Raw genomic sequence first — 23917 nt, 5'->3', positions numbered from 1 at the left:
GTGTATATGTACCACAGCTTTCTTATCCATTCGTCTGCCAATGGACATCTAGGTTGCTTCCATGTCCTGGCTATTGTAAACAGTGCTGCGATGAACATTGGGGTACACATGTCTCTTCAATTCTGGTTTCCTCAGTGTGTCTGCCTAGCAGTGGGATTACTGGGTCGTATGGCAGTTCTATTTCCAGTTTTTTAAGGAATCTCCACACTGTTCTCCAGAGAAGGCGATGGCACCCCACTCCAGTACTCTTGCCTGGAAAATCCCATGGATGGAGGAGCCTGGTAGGCTGCAGTCCATGGGGTCACGAAGAGTCGGACACAACTAAGCAACTTCCCTTTCACTTTTCACTTCCATGCATTGGAGAAGGAAATGGCAACCCACTCCAGTGTTCTTGCCTGGAGAATCCCAGGGACGTGGGAGCCTGGTGGGCTGCCGTCTATGGGGTCCAACAGAGTCGGACACGACTGAAGCGATTTGGCGGCAGCAGCAGCAGCAGCACACTGTTCTCCACAGTGGCCGTACTAGTTTGCATTCCCACCAACAGTGTAAGAGGGTTCCCTTTTCTCCACACCCTCTCCAGCATTTATTGTTTGTAGACTTTTTGACAGCAGCCATTCCGACTGGCGTGAGATGGTACCTCATTGTGGTTTTGATTTGCATTTCTCTGATAATGAGTGATGTTGAGCATCTTTTCATGTGTTTGTTAGCCATTTGTATATTTCTTTGGAGAAAGGTCTGTTTAGTTCTTTGGCCCATAAAATGGCAAATTTTATGTTATATGTATTTTACCACAATTAAAAATGTTTGGCCCAATCTAAAATTGTATTTATTTCCCTATGATCTATCATGCATAGAATCAGTTCTCACATATATTACTGGGGTTTCTGCAAACATAAATTAGGCTTTCTTCTCACAGGTCTGACATACAGGAGTCTGAATCCAGTAATGGGGCTGGAGGCGCCAAAAGGTGATATGAATGGATCTTGAGAAAGATGAGCCAAATCGTTGGAGGATCCCCAAGTCACTCAGGTCCAGTCCCATTAGACTGTGGAGGAAGGGCTGCTTCTGCCACCAAGGGAGACTCAGTGGAAGCTGGTGTTTAGGTATCGCTCAGGTTAATACAAATCAACTTTGATGCACCAATTTCAATTCCCAAGGTCCCTTTCTTCTGGCAACCAGAAGTCTTTAGGTTTCACATAAGAGACCTGGAGATCTGGTGAATTCAGCCTGCGGTGTAATTCAACAACCTGCGGTATTTGGCTTTATGACTGATTTCAGGCTACATCAGTCTGGTGACTAGAAGAGATACAGAGGTTTCTTGTTTGTTTTCTAATATAGGCTCTATTTTTCAGAGAAACTTTTAGGTTCAGGCCCTGTTGTCTGTCCCATGTCAGTACCACCCGTACTGTCACTTTTCAATTTTTGCCAATCTGAGAAGCATAGTATCTCATATGGTTTAAATTGGCATTTCCCTGAAAACTAATGAAATTGAGCACCTTTTCGTGGCCACTTACTGGCTATTGGATATTCTCCTGTGAAGTGTTCATTCAAATCTTTCAAATATTTTTTAATTAAAAAAATTTATTGGTCATGGCTTGTGGGATGTTAAGTTTCCCAACCAGGGATCGGATCTGGGCCCTTGGCAGTGAAAGTATGGAGTCCTGTCAACTGGACTGCCAGGGAATTCCCTGTCGAATATTTTTCTATTGATTATAGATCTTTTGTTGAACTGTAAGATTTCATTTTGTAATCTGGATATGAAATCTTTGATGGTTTTAAATGATGAAAATATATCTTTTCCCATTCTGTAATTTACCTTTGCACAGTTTATGGTATTTCTAGGTGAAAATAAGTGAAAGTCGTTCAATTGTATCCGACTCTTTGCAACCCCATGGGCTATACAGTCCATGGACTTCTCCAGGTCAGAATATTGGAGTGGGTAGCCTTTCCCTTCTCCAGGGGATCTTCCCAACCCAGGCATCGAACCCAGGTCTCCAGCATTGCAGGCAGATTCTTTACCAGCTGAGCCACAAGGGAAGCCTAGGTGAAAATAAGTTATTATTTTTAATGTAGTCCATTTTATCAATCCCTTCATCATTAGTAATTTTGGTGTCTTGTTTTAAGAAATGTTTTACTATCCCAAAGTCAAAAATATATTCTCCTATGTTATCTTCTTTGCTTTTCACATTTAGGTTTATAACTATTTGTGAATTATTGATGTTTTAGATATGTGAGGTAAACATTCCAATTTAGGTGTTTTTGTTTGTTTGCTTGTTTTCCTATTTGGACACCCAATTGGTTCAACATAAAATTGCCCTGGTACTTCTGTTCTCCAGTGCTACATTTTGTTAAATCACATACCTGGGTCTTTTTCTGAGCGGTTTGTTCCACTAGGCTAGTGGAACTATGGGGCTTCCCCAGTGGTCAGTGGTAAAGAATCCACCTGCCAATGCGGGAGATGCAGGAAATGCAGTTTCGATCCCTGGATCAAGAAAATCTCCTGGAGGAGGAAATGGCAGCCCACTTCAGTATTCTTGTCTGGGAAATAGCATGGACAGAAGAGTTTGCTGGGTTACCATCCATGGGGTCACAAGAGTTGGACATGACTGAAGCTACTTAGCATACATGCACGGCAATACTATGGTCGGAATTACTGTAACTTTATTTTAAAAATCTGGTCATCTGATAGAATAAAACTTCTCTATTGTTCTTCAGGAGTAATGTATATTTTTGGCCTTTTTCATTTCTATATACATTTTGGAAGTAGTCAAATTCCACAAAACAATGACTACCCATTAAGGCTTTATTTGGATTTATATTGCATCTGTAAATCAATTTGAAGAGAACCAACATCCTTGTAATATTGAGTTCATCAGCCTGTGAATACGGTATATCACTTCATTTGTTTACATCTTCTTTAATCTCTCTTTAAAAAGTTACAGTTTTCTCCACAAAGCACTTGCTGCTGCTGCTGCTGCTAAGTTGCTTCAGTCGTGTCCTACTCTGTGCAACCCCAGAGATGGCAGCCCACCAGGCTCTGCCGTCCCCGGGATTCTCCAGGCAGTAACACTGGAGTGGGTTGCAACCCACAAAGCATTTACATGTCCTTTTAAGACATATTTCTAAATATTTGATTTTTAAATGGCATTTAAGTGTTAATTAAAACATTTTATTTTCTAACTGCATCTGCTTATATGCAGAAGTACAATTGATGTTTGTAAACTGATTTGATATTCAGTAAACTTTAATCCTGGGATATTTACCTCCATTCTTTAAGTATTTTCTCCTCTCGTTTTTTTATTTTTACTCTTTTTCTGAGACCACTATCAAGGCTTTTCTATTTTCCATTTCTCTTAGTTTTTTAACTTAATATTTTCTACATTTTTATTCTGCTTTCTGAAAGAATTCTTCAATCTAATCTCCCAATTCCCTTATTCATTCTTCATCTGTATTCAACCTATTTTACTCCTCTATTGTGTTCTCTATTTCAACTTTATATATTCTTCATAGCTTAATATTTCCACTTTTCTGTAGCCTGAGAGAAAAGGTAAGGGAAGATCCCAGAGAAGGTGGTGATTAGCTGTCTGGAGTGATGAGTTAGGAGGTGCCTGATTATAAACAGAGAGAGGAGAATCAACCTGAGGGTGCAGCAGTAGCTAAGCCTAGAGACCAGACAGCAGGGCCCTGCTGTCCTGCTGGGAATGGCTGGAACAATGAGTTTGGAGTAGGGTGGGAGGGAGATGATGTGGGAAACTGCAGGGCTTTAACTTCACAGGGCCTTGGTCACTGAGAGCCTTCACTTGTGAGCCCTGCAGCCTATGGCGACCTCCAGAAAGATGGCAGCTTCAAGACAGGGTTGGAGGACACACAAACTTTTGAGGTGAAGAGAGTCCTCTCCACTTCATGCTCTGGTTCCAGCACCTGCCAGCTCTGGTTCCCTTGACCAGAGAATGGACCCGGAAAAGGCACCCTAGAGAACCTATGATTATATCTGGATTTTGTGGGATGTTGGGGTTGAAGGTAGAGAGAGGGAAGTGGTCCAAATAAGGATAGGAGTAGAGGGAGGCAGCCACAATAAAGGCGGGAGTCTGTGGGTGAGAAAAAGATGGTGGGGGAGGTGCCAAGAGTCTACTTTGGAACAGGGCATAATCTGGAAGGATTTACGAGCTAAGGCTAGTGAGGGAGGGGCCTGGGCTTGGAGGTGCCCAAAGGCCATGGCCATCATTTCTCCAAAGTCACTGGAGGTCATACATATCTCTCTCCCTGGCCTGGCTGCCCCAGTGCCTCCTTCCTAGTGGTTCCTGGCACTCAGGTCTCAGGCTCTTCTCAAGTTCTTCCATGCTTCTTTGAGGAGAGGGTACCCCATGTTTTATCCTCATGATCTGCTCCAGATAGGTAGTGCAGGGCCTTGACAAGAGTGAAACCTCCTGGATGATAGCTTCTATGGTGCCTCCTTCCCCTGAGAGGGCCCCACATAGAATCCTTTCAGGAGATTTTGGACAGTGGAGTGTCCCTGGAGTTTTCTGATAAAAGGTTATATAGCTTTGGGGAGGGAAAGATAGCTTGTGGACACATAACAGGGATGAGTGTAAGTGTGTGGAAAGCACAGGAGTTGCATCCTAAGGGTCAGTAGGGAGACATGAATGTGACTCCACCACCATGGCCTTGATCCACAGGGAGATTTTGAAAAGAAGAGGGTGCTGAGGACCAGAGTTAGGGAAGTCTGTTCAGACAGGTCAAGAAATCAGAGAGAGAGGCATCTGTGAGTGCCCCATGGTACAGAGTATAGAATCCCTGGTTGACATCCAGGTTTCCTGCAGGATTGGGATCACTTGTATAGACCACACAGAAGGGAAACCTTTGGAGAGGACTTCAGATGCAAACAGGTCTACAAAGAATATGAAAAGGAAAGCAAGCCATAAGGCTAACAGGCTCATGAACAAATGCTCAAACTAAGCAGCCATCAGATAATTAGAAATTAAAACAAAACTAAAGGGGCTTCCCTGGAGGTCCAGTGGAGCTCTGTGCTTCCACTGCAGGGGGCTCAGGTTCGATCCCTGGTTGGGGAACTAAGATCCTACATGCTGCATGGCCCAAAACAACAACAAAGACTAATGCAGATATATTGTTACACCTATTAGACTGATGAAAAAAATTTTAAAGCTGAATAAGACCAAGTGTTGGTGTGTGTGTGTGAAGCTATAAGTTCAGTTCAGTTCAGTCGCTCAGTCGTGTCTGACTCTTTGCAACCCCATGAACTGCAGCACGCCAGGCCTCCCTGTTCATCACCAAACCAAACCCATGTCCATTGAGTTGGTGATGCCATCCAACCATCTTATCCTCTGTCGTCCCCTTCTCCTCCTGCCCTCAATCTTTCCCAGCATCAGGGTCTTTTCAAATGAGTCAGTTCTTTGCATCAGGTGGCCAAAGTATTTCAGCTTCAACATCAAACCTTCCAATGAACACCCAGGACTGATCTCCTTTAGGATGGACTGGTTGGATCTCCTTGCAGTCCAAGGGACTCTCAAGAGTCTTCTCCAACACCACAGTTCAAAAGCATCAATTCTTCAGTGCTCAGCTTTCTTTATAGTCCAACTCTCCCATCCATACATGACCACTAGAAAAACCATAGCCTTGACCAGACGGACCTTTGTTGACAAAGTAATGTCTCGGCTTTTTAATATGCTGTTTTAGGTTGGTCATAACTTTCCTTCCAAGCAGTAAGCGTCTTTTAATTTCATGGCTGAAATCACCATCTGCAGTGATTTTGGAACCCAGAAAAACAAAGTCAGCCACCGTTTCTCCATCTATTTGCCATGAAGTGATGGCACCGGATGCCATGATCTTAGTTTTCTGAATGTTGAGCTTTAAGCCAACTTTTTCACTCTCCTCTTTCACTTTCATCAAGAGGCTCTTTAATTCTTCTTCACTTTCTGCCATAAGGGTGGTGTCATCTGCATATCTGAGCTTATTGATATTTCTCCTGGCAATCTTGATGCCAGCTTGTGCTTCCTCCAGCTCAGCGTTTCTCATGATGTACTCTGCATAGAAGTTAAATAAGCAGGGTGACAATATCCAGTCTTGACATACTCCTTTTCCTATTTGGAACCAGTCTGTTGTTCCATGTCCAGTTCTAACTGTTGCTTCCTGACCTGCATATAGGTTTCTCAAGAGGCAGGTCAGGTGGTCTGGTATTCCCATCTCTTTGAGAATTTTCCACAGTTTATTGTGATCCACACAGTCAAAGGCTTTGGCATAGTCAATAAAGCAGAAATAGATGTTTTTCTGGAACTCTCTTGCTTTTTTGATGATCCTTGTAAATGGCTGATAGGAGTGAAGATGGAGCAGCCCTTTTGGAGGACTCCAGTCAAGAACAAACACTATGCAATTCCATGCCTTGACATACATCTCAAAGAAATTCTCTCAAATGTGCATGAGTAAACATATTGAAGGGTGCTCATCACCTCAAAATCTGTGATGGCAAAGAATCAGAAGCAATCTGGGTGTCCACTCTTGCTGAGTAGACAGGAAAAATAAGGATTTTGTACACCACAGTGCTGTAAAGCAGCTGAGGTTGCTTTATGTCTTACATGTAAGAATATGTCTTACAATACATTGCTGCCATTACTTATTATAGACCAGAGTGGAACAAACCCAAATGTCTACAACAGATGAATGGATAAATAAAATGTGGTATATCCATACAATGGAATATTGTTTGCAATAGAAATAGGTGATGTACAGACCCATGCTAAAACATGGACAAACCTTGAAAACATTATGCTAAATGAGAGGAACCAGAAACAAAAGATACATATTGTACGATTCCATTTATGTGAAATGTCCAGACTAGGAAGTCTATAGAAACAGAAAGTAGATTAGCCGTTGCCTACATGCTAAGTTGCTTCAATCGTGTCCGACTTTTTATGACCCTATGAATTGTAGCCCTCCAGGCTCCTCTGTCCATGGGATTCTCCAGGCAAGAATACTGAAGTGGGTCGCCATTTCCTCCTCCAGGGGATCTTCCCGACCCAGGGATCGAACCCACCTCTCTTAGGTCTCCTGAATTGGCAGGTGGATTCTTTACCACTAGGGCCACCGGGAAAGCCCTAGCTATTGCCTAGGGAGGTGGCAGATGGAGGTTGAAGGGAAATGGGAAATGACAGCTAACAGGTACAGATTTTGCTTTTGCGGGTGATGAAAATATCAAAAGCTTAAATGGTAATGATGGTCTAACAACTCTGAATATGCTAAAAGACACTGAATTGTACAGTTAAATGGGTGAATTGTGTGATATGTGAATTGTATTTCAATAATGGTGTTATACTTAGTATGTATATTTTAGACAATTATATCTCAATAAAGCTGATATATAGATATATTGCTGATATATAAAGCATCTATCTATTTATTTGGACTTCCCCGGTGGCGCAGTGGTAAAGAATCGGCCTGCAGTGCAGGAGACGTGGGTTCAATCTTGGGTCGGGAAGATCCCCTGGAGAAGGAAATGGCAACCCACTCTAGTAACCTGCCAGGAAAATCCCATGGACAGAGGAACCTGGGGGCTACAGTCCATAGGGTCGCAAAGAACTGGACATGACTGAGCAACTGAACATGCACACATCTATATATTTATCTATCTATAATCTATCTAAACATATTAGAGACATGGATGATTTCAGGGCTGGAACCAGAGAGTTAAGATGGGCTTAAAATGAAAGGAACATGTCAAAAGCACACAAAAGCCAACTTAAAGGATCTCCCAATGTCCAAATCTGGGACAATTTGATCAACAAAATAAATAAAGAGTGTAATGAATCATAATCCACAAAATAAAATAAGAACTCATGAGTCCCTACAGATGTAAACAAATGAATGAATGAATGAACTAGCCTCTGTCCATGGGTTTCTCTAGGCAAGAATACTAGAGTGGGTTGCCATTTCCTCCTCCAGGGGATCTTCCCCACACAGGGATCAAGCCTGAGTCTCCTGTGTCCCTGCATTGCAGGTGAATTCTTTACCACTAGAGCCACCTGGGAAGCCCAATAAATAGGGGAGAAAGCAAAATCTTTAATACAAGAGAAGTCTAATAACGTTTAAAAAGTGTTGAAGGAACAGTTGAAATAGAAAAAATCACTATCTGGAAACACTACAGTAACAACTATATCAGGCATGAATAATTAATGGATGCTAAAATTAGTGAGTGAAACCTTGGTGAAACACAGAATATCTGTGAAGATATTTTGAGTGTCTCGTCACAAGTTAGTTATTAATTACAAAGGTGAAAATAGCAATCTTACAGTGGAAGACACTACCTTAATCAAGTGATAAAAGTTAATATCACCAATAATATGATATACGAACATCCCATACCCCCTGTCATGATGGACTGGGAAGGCTGCATCACTTCTGAGGTCCTTACCAAAAATGCATACATTTAATCTAATCTAATCTAATCCTAAATCTAATCATGCAAGAACATCAGGAAAACCCAACTGAGGGACATTCTATAAACTGACCAGTACTCTTCAAAAGTGTCAATGTCATGAAAGATTGGGACAGATCGAGGAACTATGGTAATTTAGAGGAGACCAGAGAGACATAATAATGATAACTAATTGTATTGAGGGATCCGAGAACAGAAAAAGGATATTAGGTGAAAAACTGGTAAAATCTGAATAAAGTTCAAGGTGAAATTTGAATAGATTAATAGTATTTTATCAGTGTTGATTTCCAGGTTTTGATAGTTGTACTGTGATCATGTAAAATGATAACAATGGGGAAGGTGGGTGAAGAGTATATGAGAATTATTTGTATTGGGTCTGTAACATTTATAAGTCTGAAATTATAAAACAAAGTTTAAAAAATTAAAAGCACATATTGCTGTGTGAACAGGAAACAGAATGAAACATACAACATAACACCCTTAGATATATTACAAATACATGCACACACAACAATATATTTTACCAGGACAAACAAAAGGCTGCTGCTGCTGCTGCTGCTAAGTCGATTCAGTGGTGTCCGACTCTGTGCGACCCCATAGATGGCAGCCAACCAGGCTCCCCGTCCCTGGGATTCTCCAGGCAAGAACACTGGAGTGGGTTGCCATTTCCTTCTCCAATGCATAAAAGGCTGCTGCTGCTGCTGCTGCTGCTGCTGCTAAGTCGCTTCAGTCGTGTCCGACTCTCCGCAACCCCATGGACTGCAGCCCACCAGGCTCCTCTGCCCATGGGATCCTCCAGGCAAGAGCACTGGAGTGGTTGCCATTGCCCTCTCCGAACAAAAGGCTATATAACATTAAATATTAGCTTGATTCCCTGAGAATGGTGACTACGAAAAGAAAAAGAAATCAACCAATTCATCAGGAAAGGGAACTTAACTTGGACCCTAGAAGTTTTTCTGGAGGGGGCGGGATTGGATTTAGACCTTGCAGGATGGATGGAGAGACTTGGGAGAGGTAAGGGGTGGTCAGAAACCGTGATAGTGGCAAAATGTGGAAGACAGAGCTAGATGGGATTTGGAGGCCTGCTTTGAGCGAAAGGGCATAGTCCAAAGGGGCTGGGAGTTGCAGCTGGCTAGAGGGACTCAAGCTCTGGAGATGCCTTGAGGGCCAGCCTCCTCTCTGGCCATTTCATCCCCTCAACTACTGCCAGGACGTGCCACAGGGATTGAGCCCTTTCCTGCCCTTTACCTGGTATTCAGGCCTCATTCTCTTCTAAAGATCTCCTTGCTAGCATATCTCTGTCCTCAGGATGTTGGCATACACTGTGTTGCCTCATGATCAGGTCCAGACTGGAGTGTAGGTGAAAGTCCAGGCCTTTTCCCCAGACTGGGGCTTAGTGACAGGCTTGATCAGGGGCTGGTGCCTCCATTACTTCCTGATTCCCCCTAACTGTAGACCTCAGTGGTCCCAGCTGGGCCTGTCCTACTGTATGGTCACCTGTTCAGCCTGTATCTTGACCTGGGATAGCCCTGACATCGACCCCTCTATACAACCAACCACTGCAGATGAATAGCTGAGGCCGAGTAGTGAAGGAGAATTACACAGCTCAAAATAGCCTGGAGTTAAATCTCCCCTCCGGGTCCTCCCCACCATTCTATGCAAAAAAAAAAAAACCAACTCTTCCACCTGAAGAAAAAAATGGAGGTTAAGGTTGATTATGCCCAGCTCCCAGAGAGTCCCAGCCTCTGGCCGATCTCTAGAATTCCTTGCCCCAGCTGTTTGCTGCTGCTGCAGTCGTGTCCGACTCTGTGCAACCCCATAGACGGCAGCCCATCAGGCTCCCCCGTCCCTGGGATTCTCCAAGCAAGAACACTGGAGTGGGTTGCCATTTCCTTCTCCAATGCATGAAAGTGAAAAGTGAAAGTGAAGTCGCTCAGTCATGTCCGACTCTTAGTGACCCTATGGACTGCAGCCCACCAGGTTCCTCCGTCCATGGGATTTTCCAGGCAAGAGTATTGGAGTGGGGTGCCATTGCCTTCCCTGGCCCCAGCCGTTTAAGAGATAACTAATCCGGACAACCTTGGAGAAGAACAGGCCCCCTTAAGACAGTAGATTTCCACATATATGCCTATATATACTTACTCTTTTCTTGGGTTAGGGCAGCAGCTCACTAATCTGACTGCTGCCCTGTCTTGCCTCATTAAAGGTGATCTGTTCTGTAAAGTGCCGGTCTCATTCTTCTTCCAAACCTGGCGTTCTCTAACTCCCTTACCCTACACGCAGGGAGCAGAAAGGGGCCCAGAAGGAGCAGGTACATTGGGTACTCAGAGGGGAGGAACCACCCACCCAGAGGCTACTGAACTGCTTGGGTGCAAATCCTGCCTCCATGGATTACTGGCTGTGTAAATTTTGGCAAATAACTTAATCTCTTATAGTCTAGATCCCATATCTTTCTAATGAAGGAGAACAGTAGAATAATAATACCTACCACAGAGGGTTATTGTGAGAACTAAAAAGATTATATGTATTTAGTAGTTAAATAAGATAATTAAAATAAGATTATGTATTTAGTATGGCTTCCCTGGTGGCTCAGTAAAGAATCTGCCTGCAATGCAGGAGACTGGTGTTCCATCTCTGGGTCGGGAAGATCCCCTGGAGAAGGGAATGGCTACCCACTCCAGCATTCTTGCCTGGAGAATTCCATGGGCAGAGGAAGCTGGCGGGCCACAAAGAGTAAGACATGACTGAATGACTTTCACTTCTTTTCCTGTATTTAGTGTTCGGCATAAATCAAGTCCTCAGTAACTGTTAGCTGCCATTATTATCATTAGATGTTCTCAGTCTTGGTGCTTGGGCTCCCAGAGCTGGAGCAAGACTATAGCTCAGAGGAAACATCACCTTGGCTGTGGCTCCGATTCGGAGGAGGTATGGGGGTGTGGAGAAAGGGGTGGGAAGAGGGCTTGGTGAAAACATGTGCTACTTTGGTTTTTTGTTTTGTTTTTTTTTTTGGTTGTGCTGCACGTCATGTGTGGTCTTAGTTCCCCGACCAGAGATAGAAGGGATCAAATTGGTTCCTCCCCCGACCTCTGTGCAGCGGAAACGCTGGGTCTTAACCTCTGGACCGCCAGGGAGGTCCCTCTATTTATTTTATATAGTTGTGACAAAAATAAACTATACAGTATTAGAGGAGATAGTAAATCTTTCATTTGTATAAATAAACTATTTTCACATTTTAATGACACATTCGATCATCTTTTTTGGAATATACATTTTACATAAGGTTTTATGCTGGAAATGGCTACACACAATTCCTGATCAGGACTTCTCAAAATCTCTTCAAAATCTGATTGTGGCTATTAATGAGAACTTTTTTTTTCTCAAGTAGGCGGTGGTAAATGGAAAGGAAAAATTTATGAGTTTTTCTCACCATTAGCCAGAATTTCTATTTCATTCTTGAAATCATTTAAATCCAGTTGAACATTTTAATGGTTTTTAAATGATGATTCTTTCCTGAAGTTATTCACATTATTCTACTCCATTAAAATTTTTGTCTTTATGATTCAAATTACATTACCAAGGGAATAACTTTTAACCTCACTTTTCCAAAGCTCCAAAAACTTTCCAGAGTTTTTGCTTGAACCCCCCAAACTCTGCCAGTTCACATTAACCTCTTTTCACATGATCCTTACAAATTTCTATAAACTATATTCAGGGACCAAAAAATTCAGCTAATCTCTCCACAAATCTGTCAGGTACCAATTGACCATGGAAAAAAACTTTCAATTTTTATTGTGGCTCACAAACTTTTGAAAATATTCTTCTTCTGACTCAGCTCACACACACTTATGAAACAACAGAGAAGAATGTTCTGAGCCCTTGTCTTTATACAAAGTTGAAAACAGGAAAGAGGTTAGTACCTTGTATTTCATTTCACCATACTGATAGTACCATTTCCCATGGAAATCAGATCAAAAGGCAAACTCTTACAGATGAAGGCTCCTCTGTACAAAACAATATATTACTTAAATCTCAGCTTTTCAGGACATCTTCCTGTCACCATGGCCTCACTCACTACACAGACTTGTTTCAAAATGTTCATAAAAATGCAATGCATGATCCTGGATTGAGTCCTTTTGCTATAAATTTTAGGCTATTATTAAGATAACTGGTGAAATCTGGATGGGATCTGAGAATTAGGTGATAGTGATGGATCGACATTAATTTCATGACATTGATGGGTGAATTGTGGTTATGTAGGAAAATATCCTTGTTTGTAGAAAAGCACATTGAAATATTCAGAAGTGATGGGTCACTAGGTCTGCAACTTGCTCTCAAATGGTTCGGGAAAAAAATTCTCTGTACTGTTCTTGCAACTTGTCTTTGTGATTGCTCCAAAATAAAAAGTAATTCATGAAATATTTGTTGGAATAGTTTAACACAGAATCATCTGTTTTGTATTGTTGCTTCTCTCAAACATTTTGTATACAAATCAGACATTTAAGCTGAGGAATGAGGGCTTCTTGGGCATTCAAATCCAAATGTGAGATGATCCTCATGAAGTAAGGCTTCCCTGCTGGCTCAGTGGTTAAGAATCCGCCTACAATGCAGGAGACCTGGGTTCGATCCCTGGGTCAGGAAGATCCCTTGGAGAAGGAAATGGCAAACCACTCCAGTATTCTTGCCTGGAAAATTCCGAGGAGAGAGGAGCCTGGTGGGCTACAATCCAACAGGTCACAAAGACTTGGACATGACTGAACGACTAACACTCATGATGTAAACACCATTCATGGACGTGGAGCTGGTTTTGGAGATATGATGACATTGCATCTTTACCCCAAAAGTCCATTATGATATTGTGATGGTTACTTTTTTTTTCTATTTATTTATTTTTGGCTGTGCTGCATGGCTTGCAGGATCTTAATTCCCCTCATCAGTGAAAGTGCCCAGTTCTAATCACTGGACCTCCAGAGTATTACCTTGTGATGGTTAATTTTATGTGTAAATCTTACTGGGCCATAGGGTGCCTAGATATTTGTACATTGTTCCAGGTGTGTATGTGAGAGTGTTTCTGGATGAGATTAACATTTAAATTAGCAGACTGAAAAAAGCAGATTGCACTCTCTGATTGAGTGGGCTGCACTCTCTGATTGAGTGGGCCTCATCCAATCTGTAGAAGGCCTGAATAGAACAAAAAGGCTGACCCTCCCCCCCCCCAGATAAAAAAGAATCCTTCCTCCCTAACTGTCTTCTAACTGGGACAGCAGCTGTTCCCTGCCTTTAGACTCAAAGAAAACAATGGCTCTTCCTGGGTCAGTTGGCATTTGGGCTGGAACTACACCATTGATTCGCCTGAGTCTCCTACTTGCCAACTCATCCTGCAGATCTTGGGGCTTGTTAGCCTCCATAGTTTTATGAGCCAATTCTTTCTAAAAAAATCTCTTTATCTATATATACACATCCTACTGCTTCTGTTTCTCTGCAGAGCCCTAATCCTGATTTTGATCATGAAAGCAGTCTAAAGGAACAGAATTTTAAGAATGAATTTCTGAATTGGTTCTGGGGTTTCTTGAATTGGCTTTGTAATCTGATTAGCGTTTTGAGACTGGTGGCTACTTCCCTGGTGTCTCAGATGGTAAAGAATCTGCCTGCAATGCGGGAGACTGGGGTTCAATCCTTTGATCAGGAAGATCCCCTGGAGAAGGAAATGGCAACACACTCCAGTATTCTTGCCTGGAGAATCCCATGGACAGAGGAGCTTGGTGGGCTACAGTCCATGGGGCTGCAAAGACTTGGACACGACTGAGTGACTAACACACACAATGACCATCCCAGTAGTAAAGAAAGCACTGATAGTCCATGAACTGCTCATAGAGACACACAAACTATTACCAGTGGATACTCCTAATCAACTACTCATAAGAAGCAAGGATCTATATATTTTTGAACATTTTTCTTAAATTAATGAATATAATGAGATTGTCTGGTTGCTTCTAAGGCTGATCTACAAAGTGGGGAAAGTAAAGAAGGAGCTCAAGAATTTGAAATTCCAGCACAAGAGGCACATAAATGACCTGGCAGGCTCTAGGTGTACCCTGGAGGTCCTCATCTCCTGTAGTTCCAGGACTGAGATTGCTGAAAATCAAACCCAGATTCTCACCCTGCAGCTGGTTGAATTTCAACACAAGTTGAACTCCTGGTCTTACAAGGTGTCCCCTATTAAAGTGAGAGAGAACTGATTGGTAAGGAATAAGATCCTGAAAGTTGGAATGGTGAGGCCAGGTCTCTTACAGGAACACTGCCAAGAGTTCATACTGTTAATCTTTCTCTCAGCCTCCACAAAAGGACCTAGAGCTTTTACTAGGGTAACTGTGCATTGAGTAACAGGGAATAATCAGATCTCTGGGGGGACTACCGGACACTGACTCTGAACGGACATTATTTCTAGAAGACCACTGTGGCCCACCAGTCAGAGTATGGGCTTATGGAGGTCAGGGGATCAATGTAGTTTTAGCTCAGATCTGTCTCACAGTGGGCTGCATGGGTTCCCAAACCCATCTTATGGTTCTTTCCCCAGTCACAGAATGCATACTTGCAGTAGATCTACTCAGCAGCTGCCAGAATCTCTCCGTTGTTTCCCTGATCTGTGAAGTGAGGGTGATGCTGGTGGGAAATGCCAAGAGGAAGCCACTAGAACTGCCTCTACCTGGGAAAATAATAAACTAAATGCAGTACTGCATTCCTGAGGGATTGCAGAGATTAGTGTCACCATCAAGGCTTTAAAAGATGAAGGGGTAGTGATTCCCATCCCATCCACATTCAGCTTTCCTATTTGGCCTGTGCAGAAGACAGATGGATCTTGGAGAATGACAGCAGATTGTTGCAAGCTTGAGTGAGCGGTAGTCGCTCAGCTGTGTCTGACTCTTTGTGACGCTATGGACTGTAGCCTGCCAGGCTCCTCCGTCCATGGAATTCTCCAGGCAAGAAAACTGGAGTGGGCTGCCATTTCCTTGCAAGCTTAACCAGGTGGTAACTTGGGTTGTAGCTGCTGTACCAATGTGGTTTCATTGTTTGAGCAAATTAACATATCCCCTGGTTCCTGATATGCAGTTATTCACATAGCAAATCATAATATTTAAGTCATGGGATTGCAAAGAGAAGAGGACTTTACCTCCTCTTCTGGGGAAGGGGTTAATTCATTTTTGCTGTACACAGGACGGCTGTATCATGTTAAGTAGAAGGATAACCTTTGTATTATCTTCATTTGGAATATGCTAAGTCATTTCAGTCGTGTCCGACTCTGTGCGACCCCACAGACGACAGCCCAACAGGCTCCCCCGTCCCTGGGATTCTCCAGGCAAGAACACTGGAGTGGGTTGCCATTTCCTTCTCCAATGCATGAAAGTGAAAAGTGAAAGGGAAGTCGCTCAGTCGTGTCTGACCCTCAGCGACCCCATGGACTGCAGCCCTCCAGGCTCCTCCATCCATGGGATTTTCCAGGCAAGAGTACTGGAGTGGGGTGCCATTAAGGAGATGACTATGAGTGTCAAGTTGACAGGGGGTAAACTTGTGATGGTTAATTCTATATGTCAACTTGACTGGGTTACAGACTGCCAGCTATTTGGCCAAACATTATCTTGGGTGTTCCTGTGAGGGTCCTTTGGGATGAGAGTAACATGTGAATTGGTAAACTGAGTAAAGCAGATTGCCCTCCCCAATGCGTGTGGGCCCCATCCAATCTGCTGAAGGCCTGAATAGAACAAAAAGTCAGACTTTCCCCAGAATAAGGGAGAATTCTTTATGCCTGATTGTCTTTGAACTGGAACATCAAGCTTTTTTCTGCTTTTCAATTTAAAATGAAACACTGGCTCTTCCTGCTTGCCCACTCACCCTACAGATCTTGGGGCTTGTCAGCCTCCATAACTATGTGACCTAATTCCTTAGGTCTATTGCTTTTGTTTCTCTAGAGAACCCTAACACAGATTTGGAAACAAATATTTTTTTATAAATTAAATCTATTTATATGTAAGGTTCTCAAATTTGATATTTAATATTAGGATGCATTAAGAATACTTAAAATGAACTTCATGAACACTTAAAAATCTACATATGGTAAATGAAATATTAATTTCTGGTTAATTTGATAACGAAAATTCTAAAAATTCTAAATATTCAAAATAAATAGTATACTCACATAATGAATATATTCTGAATAACAGTGTTTTTAAAGTGGTGTGCGTGCTAAGTTGCTTCAGTCATGTCCGACTATTGGCGACCCCATGGACTGTAGCCCGTCAGGCTCCTCTGCCCATGGGATTCTCCAGGCAAGAATACTGGAGTGGGTTGCCATTTCCTCCTCGAGGGGATCTTCCCAAACCAGGGATCGAACCTGCATCTCTTCTGTCTCTTGGCAGGTGGGTTCTTTACCATTAGCACCACCTGGGAAGCCCTTTAAAGTGGCAAAGGCCTATAATCAGCCCATTCTGACTTAATTATATGATACCATTATTACGTTTTCATATTTTTCTAAAAGTAGAAGATAACTCAGCATAAAATTCCATAAAAAATCAGCATATGGTTCACTGTTAAATGCATATTTCATTTGGCAAAGTACTGCCAGACAGCCCTTCAGCATGGCTGCCGAAATCTACACTCCCAGGAGCCATGCAGGTGGGTTTGTAGGTCCTTACAGCTTCATCAGCACTGGGCATTATCCTGTTTTCTAATTTTGTCAGTCTCATAAATGTAAAGTCAGATCTCACTGTTATGTTAACTTCTCAGATTTCCAATATCTTGAATACCTTGTCATATACGCTCTTGGCTTTTCAAATTTCTTCTTCGGTAAACTGTCTATTCTGTGCTTTGCTCAACTAGTGGTGGTGTTTTTTTTTTTGTTGATTCACAGAAAGTCCTTGGATGTTCTAGATATTAAATCCTTTGTTGATTTAAACATTGCAAATATCTTCTCCCAATCTGTAGATTATCTTTTACCTTTTTCCCGTGTCTTTCATCAAGCACAAATCCTTTAATTTGATGTAATCAAATCAATCAACTCTTTACCATATGAATTATAGTCTTGCACTTTTATCTAATAAGTCATTCCAAGCCCCTAGGTCACAAAGATATCCTCCTATAATTCTTCTTATTAACATTAGAGTTTTATCTTTCACATTTAGGTCCTCTATCTAGAGTCCATTTTTTGTATGTGGCATGAGGTAGGGGTCTGTTTTTATTTTTCTCCAAGTCATGAGCCAGGTTTTTAAACACCTTCAAAAAAGAAACTGTCCTTTCTCCATTGATCTGTTATACGCTAGGTTCCTTTATATCCACAGGTCTGCATTTATACTGTTCTATTGGTCTACTTTTCCATTTTTGTGCTAATGCCACAGTTTATATTACTGAATTCAAAGAAACAAGAAAGAAACAATGGTAAGGCAGAAATAAATGCCATAGAGAACAACAGACAATGTCTTTGAAAAGATTCATAAGGGAGACAAATCTCTGACAAAGAGTAATAAAAAAAAAGGGAGTGGGGGAAGAAAATTACAAAAACAAGATGTAGAATGAAATTCTTTTAAAAGAAGAATGATGAATGATATTGCAATGAATTTGAAAACCTGGATGAAAAGGATACATTCCAAGAAAAATGTAACATGTTAAAATAGACACAAAAGTGAGGTCTTGAATAGGCCAGTGAGTATAAAGGAAACCAAAGTGGTAGTCAATGAACTCTCCTTCACCACTACTTGATTTCGTGGGTAAATTGTAGCAAACTTTCAAGTTTCTGATCTTATGCACAATAACAAAAGAGTGAAACTTATCCATTTAATTTTTTGAGCTTAGTGCAACCTAGATTGAAAAACTAGGTAAGAATCCATGAAAAGAAAATTCTAGGGCTGTTTCATTTATGAAATGAAAATCCCCAACAAAATGTTAGCTAACAGACATTAACAGTGTATTCAAAAATATAGATTATTACCAGATAGAGTTTATCCCAGGAACATCAAACATTACCATATAAATGGTCTAAAGGACAAAAGCCTTTAGATTTTTCTGCATCAATTGAATTAACCATAAGATTAGTTCAATTGATGCAGAAAATCATTTGATATATTCCTTTTATGTTGTAGTTAGTGCATTATCTTGATTTTTAAGAACTGTGTAGATGGGTTCCATTAGTAGCAAATTTCATTTCAGGAAAGTAGAAGGTACATTGGGTCTGATGAGTTGAGACTTTCTGCTCTCAGATGACATTGAGGCATATTGAGGACTAACGGAACAGTCTAGTTTCCTTACAGATGCTGGGGCCTGGGAAGGGACAGTCTACGTTATTAGTTGTTGATGGTGGGTGAAGGCAGTTTTGGGGAACTGGAGTGTTCTGAAACAAGAGAAACAAAGAGATGCTCAATCTCAAATGAGTCTGAGATAGATTCATGGAGAAAATGAGGTGGGTTCAGAACTCTGAGATGAAAGGGGTGACATATTCATTAAAGTGGTATGGGTTCAGAACGTGGTGGCAGACCTGTTGGCTCTTAGGAATAAACTGCCTTTCTTACCGGGAGGACAAAGCTATTGCATACATTCTGAGTTGGTATTAAGATGCCATGTTTGAGTGGAGAGTAAAATGGTGGCTCAGACGGTAAAGCATCTGCCTGCAGTGCAGGAGACCCGGGTTCGATCCCTGGGTTGGGAAGATCCCCTGGAGAAGGAAATGGTAACCCACTCCAGTACTCTTGCCTGGAAAATTCTGTGGACTGAGGAGCCTGGTAGGCTACAGTCCATGGGGTCACAAAGAGTCGGACACAACTGAGCGACTTCACTCACTCACTCACTGTACAGCACAGGCAACTACACTCATTATCCTATGATAAACCATAATGGAAAAGAATATTTTTAAAAGAATATATATATATATAGATAGATAGATAGATAGATGAGATGGTTGGATAGCATCACTGATTCAATGGACATGAACTTGGGCAAACTCCAGGAGATGGTGAGGGTGAGGGACAGGGAAGCCTGGTGTGCTGCAGTCCATGGGGTCTTGAGGAGTTGGACACACCTGGTGGCTGAACAACATACATATATGTATCTGAATCACTTTGTTGTACAGCAGAAATAACACAACACTGAAAGTCACCTATAATTTTTAAAGATGCCATGAGCCTGGATTGGTGAGGGTGGGCTTGGGGAGAATGGATACATGTATATCTATGGCTGAGTCCCTTCGCTGTTCACCTGGAACTACCACAACATTGTTAACTGGCTATACCCCAATACAAAATAAAAAGTTCAAAAAAAAAAAAATAAGATGCCATGTTTGAGGAGAACATTGATGACAGGCTCTTTGGGACAGAAAGGTAACTATACGCTGTGTAATTTTTACAAAAAAAAATATTTGACCGCATTGAGTCTTACTTGCAGCATGCAAGGCCTTCTGTGGGGTGCACGCACTCTCTAGTTGTGGTTGGCAGGCCCAGTAGCTGCAGCTCGCGGGCTTAGTTGGTCCCTGGCATGTGGAATTTTCCCAGACCAGGGATTACACTCGTGTTCCCTGCACTGGCAGGTGGATTCTTATCCACTGTACCACTAGAGAAGTCTGCAAGGAATATTTCCAGTTGATATGTTAGTAGACACACAGGTTAAGGCAGGAAGGCACATAACACAGTAATAGGGAGCCATTTCATAAGATTCGGGATAATTGGCTTTATCTCAATTTCAGTTCCAGTAAACAAGTTTAACGAGCAAACTGAGCATGGGGAGATTAGGTGGAACAGGTGGCCTTAATATTGAGGGGGAAATGCGTATTTGCCCATCAGTGGAGATGGGGATGCTAGGATTGGGAGCCAAAACGAGATATTGTGGCCAGAAGTGAGCTGAGTAGACTCGGTGTTACCCTCATGATTCTTCTCCAGGCTGAGGATGTCTGAGGTTTACACAAGCACTCATTTTCCCAACTGCCGGGTTTTGTTTCTTGTTTTTAAAACTATAGAGGCAATTTCTTTTCTCTCTTTTGCTCTTATAAGAACATGACTATAATCTCTTGCTTTCTCCACTGTTTTTTTTTGTTTTATTGTGAAATGGGCTGATGCACCAAGTGTTGCATTGGAATCCTTCAGGAACACTGGGCAGGAGTCCACAAATCAAACCTTGGAGAGATGGCCACTCAGAGGGGCCTTCAAAATCTTCTGCCTTGGGAAACCTGTAGCAACCCTTTATTATAATAATCTTCATGTGATTTGACTTTGCACCTGTTGATTTTGAAAAGATATGTAAGGCCCAGCTGCTTTATCATATTCAATATTAAGGGGCAGAAGGTAAAGGAAACTGTCATTATCTTTGACCACTAGACTGGATGTCTTTTTATTTACTTATTCATGCATCCCATTTTCTCTTCATTCTCCATTTACGTTTCTCACCCTCTGCCTCCATAGGCAGATATTCTAATTTGTTTATTGTGATTCTCTTTGATTCTATGTGTTCTGTCAGGTGTAAATGTTATTGGGGTTGAAAACTGTGCTTCTTCAAAAATTTTAACTGCATTCAACATATAGAAAAGTTTCTAAAACTTATTTATACTGTTTGTTGTGTTGTTTAGTTGCTAAGTCATGTCTGACTCTTTGCAACCCCATGGACTGTAGTCCGCCAGGCTCCTCTGTCCATAAGGTTTTCCAGGCAAGTGTTCTGGAGTGGGTTGCCATTTCCCCTTCCAGGTGATATTCCTGACTCAGGGATCAAACCTGTGTCTCCTGCACTGGCAGGTGTATCCTTTACCACTGAGCCACCAGGGAAGCCATTGTACAGTTTAAGAAAGAGTAATAAAATATCCAAGATTCAGAACTGGAACTTTACAGTATTTTAGAAGCTGCTTTGTATCTTCCTTCCCCCAAGGAAACCATTATTTTGACCTTTATGTTCTCATTCTCTTGCTTTCCTTGAAAGTTTTGCCCTAGACAATAATATTGTTTTGTTTTGAAAATGGGTGTGGCCAGCACACACCTAGCTGGTTACTAAAGCTGCTGTTGGGTGAAGATGCCCGAAAGCGGGTAAGCTGAACAGTCTCTTGGTCATAGTCTGGCTTCAGCTTCCCTAAGAGTTTATGAGAGCTAAGTCTGGGAAGGTCAGAGGGTAAGGTCACATGTGAGTTCAGGGAAACACACATGGCTCACCACAGTCAGGGCACCAGCAGGCTGCTGTGCAGACCAGAAAAATTAGTTTGGTAACAATTTGGTAAAACATATTGTCTGGTAACAATATGTTTGACAGGAAGTGGGCCCCTCTAACTTTTCTACTTCTCATCTCCCCGTGACCTGCCCCAACTTCCCAGCATGGGCAAGAGTAGGAGACAGCAGATAATTTCTGTTCGGTGGAATGTATGTCCACATCTGATTGAGGCTGTGCAGTGCTTGGAGGGAGGATGTGCAGGAGCTTCAGCAGCATGTGGTCAAATTAGCACAGAAAAACTACAGATACTCTGAGGCAGGTTCCCCTAGGCATTCTGTCCCCAGGTTAACAGAGGACAGGTGGGGCTGTTTCCTCCTTAGTGAAGAGCAGATGCTAAAGGATGAACACCACAGAGAGTAGGTAAACTAAGACAAAGGAATATGTGCTTTCTGTTTATTTCTTCCTTTTTCCCTTGCTTATTTATTCCCTATTATCCACACCCCCGTTCCATGCCAAATCCTGCCTCACAGGCATCTCTTTGAATGTGTTTAACTTATATCCTTTTAAGGGGCTTCCCTGGTGGCTGAGATGATAAGAATCTGCTTGCAATGCAGGAGACCGAGGTTCGATCCTGGGATTGGGAAGATCCCCTGGAGAAGGGAATGGCAACTCACTCCAGTATTCTTGCCTGGAGAATTCTAAGGATAGAGGAGCCTATCGGGGCACAGTCCATGGGGTCGCAAAGAATTGGACATGACTGAGCGATTAACACATACCACATACATATATATACCCTTTTGAGTTCTTTTAAGATGTATATTTGGTATATATGTGCATGTATTTGTAACTTATGAGAATAGTGTTTTGTTTTACAGCTTATTTTTCATCCAGTGCTACTGTAGATCACCCGTATTGCTCTGTGTATGTCTAACTCACCGATCTAACTGCTAAAAGGCCAACTATGGAGTGTATCCCCTGGTGACAGCCAGAACGACCCCAACTCCCCACTGTTGCAAATCACACTATAACAAACATTCTCCTGCCTGACCTGTTATGGATCTGTGTGAGAATTTCTTCAGGTGGCACATGAAGATATTGACTGGATTATGTATTGCCACATTCATCTCTGGGATGGCTGCCCAAGTCCCTTCTATCATTAGAAGTGCATGAGGGTCCTTAACCTCACATCCCTATTACAGGACACGGCATGATTGTTGTTCAGTTGCCAAGTTGTGTCTGACTATGCGACCCCATGGACTGCAATGTGCCAGGCTTCCCTGTCCTTCACTATCTCCCTGAGTTTGCTCAAGCTCGTGTCCATTGAGTCAGTGATGCCATCCAACCACCTTACCCTCTGTTGCCCCCTTCTCCTCTTGCCCTCAATCTTTCCCAGCATTAGGGTCTTTTCCAGTGAATCAGCTCTTCACATCAGGTGGCCAAAATACTGGAGCTTCAGCTTCAGCATCAGTCCTTCCAATGAATATCTAGGGTTGATTTCCTTTAGGATTGACTGGTTTGATCTTCTTGCTGTCCAAGGGACTCTCAAGAGTCTTCTCTAGCACCACAGTTGGCATGACTGAGCTTTCTAAAATTTGGCCATCTATGAGATCTAACGGAGAAGGCAATGGCACCCCACTCCAGTACTCTTGCCTGGAAAATCCCATGGATGGAGGAGCCTGGAAGGCTGCAGTCCATGGGGTCGCTGAGGGTCGGACACGACTGAGCGACTGCTCTTTCACTTTTCACTTTCATGCACTGGAGAAGGAAATGCAACCCACTCCAGTGTTCTTGCCTGGAGAACCCCAGGGATGGGGAAGCCTGTTGGGCTGCCATCTATGGGGTCGCACAGAGTCAGACACGACTGAAGTGACTTAGTAGTAGTAGTAGCATGAGATCTAAAGTGAAATCTCCTAATTTCATTTTGTAGTTTTTTTATAACCAATGCATTTGCATATCTTTTCTTATGCCTGTTAGTTTTTTCAGTTTTCTACTTCAGCAAATCGCTTGTTTGTATCCTGTGGAGGCCCCTCTACTGTTTTTCCTATGGTGGCTCTATCGACAGGACTGATCCTGTAGGAAGGCTGGACCCTAACCAAAGCTTCTGTACTCTGTTTCAGGTTCTGCAGTGCCTTTATATTTCTATATGAATTTAATTAAAAAAAAATTTTTTTAATTTTATTGGCTGCATGGTATGCAAGATCTTAGTTCCCTTACCAGGGATCAAATCTGTGCCCCCTGCAGTGGGAAGTCTTAATCATGGGCCACCAGGGAAGTCCCTCCATACGAATTTTAAGATCACCTTGTCCAATT

At 42.3% G+C, this 23917-nt stretch overlaps 1 protein-coding gene and 1 long non-coding RNA gene across 2 annotated transcripts in view; both read right to left on the bottom strand.

Annotated features, from left to right (window-relative positions):
• LOC132344320 (palmitoyltransferase ZDHHC3) overlaps positions 1 to 23917 on the bottom strand; it is a 72804-nt gene that overhangs the window by 17932 nt on the left and 30955 nt on the right. The window contains exon 3 of the mRNA XM_059883784.1: positions 1 to 23917. This exon is cut by the window's left edge and continues 17932 nt beyond it. The gene's annotated coding sequence lies outside the window, so the exon portion shown is untranslated.
• The window catches only part of KANTR (KANTR integral membrane protein), a 42156-nt gene continuing 30966 nt past the window's right edge, over positions 12728 to 23917 (bottom strand). The window contains exons 3-4 of the long non-coding RNA NR_132123.1: positions 23822 to 23917; positions 12728 to 13128 (exon numbers count right to left, since the gene is read on the bottom strand). This is a non-coding gene — a long non-coding RNA (KANTR integral membrane protein). The remainder of the gene's footprint in view (positions 13129 to 23821) is intronic.

This window comes from Bos taurus, chromosome X (assembly GCF_002263795.3).
Source record: "Bos taurus isolate L1 Dominette 01449 registration number 42190680 breed Hereford chromosome X, ARS-UCD2.0, whole genome shotgun sequence".
Classification (NCBI taxonomy): Eukaryota; Metazoa; Chordata; class Mammalia; order Artiodactyla; family Bovidae; genus Bos; species Bos taurus.
Note: the sequence above shows the minus strand (reverse complement) of the source record. Positions and strands in the feature narration are given on the sequence as shown.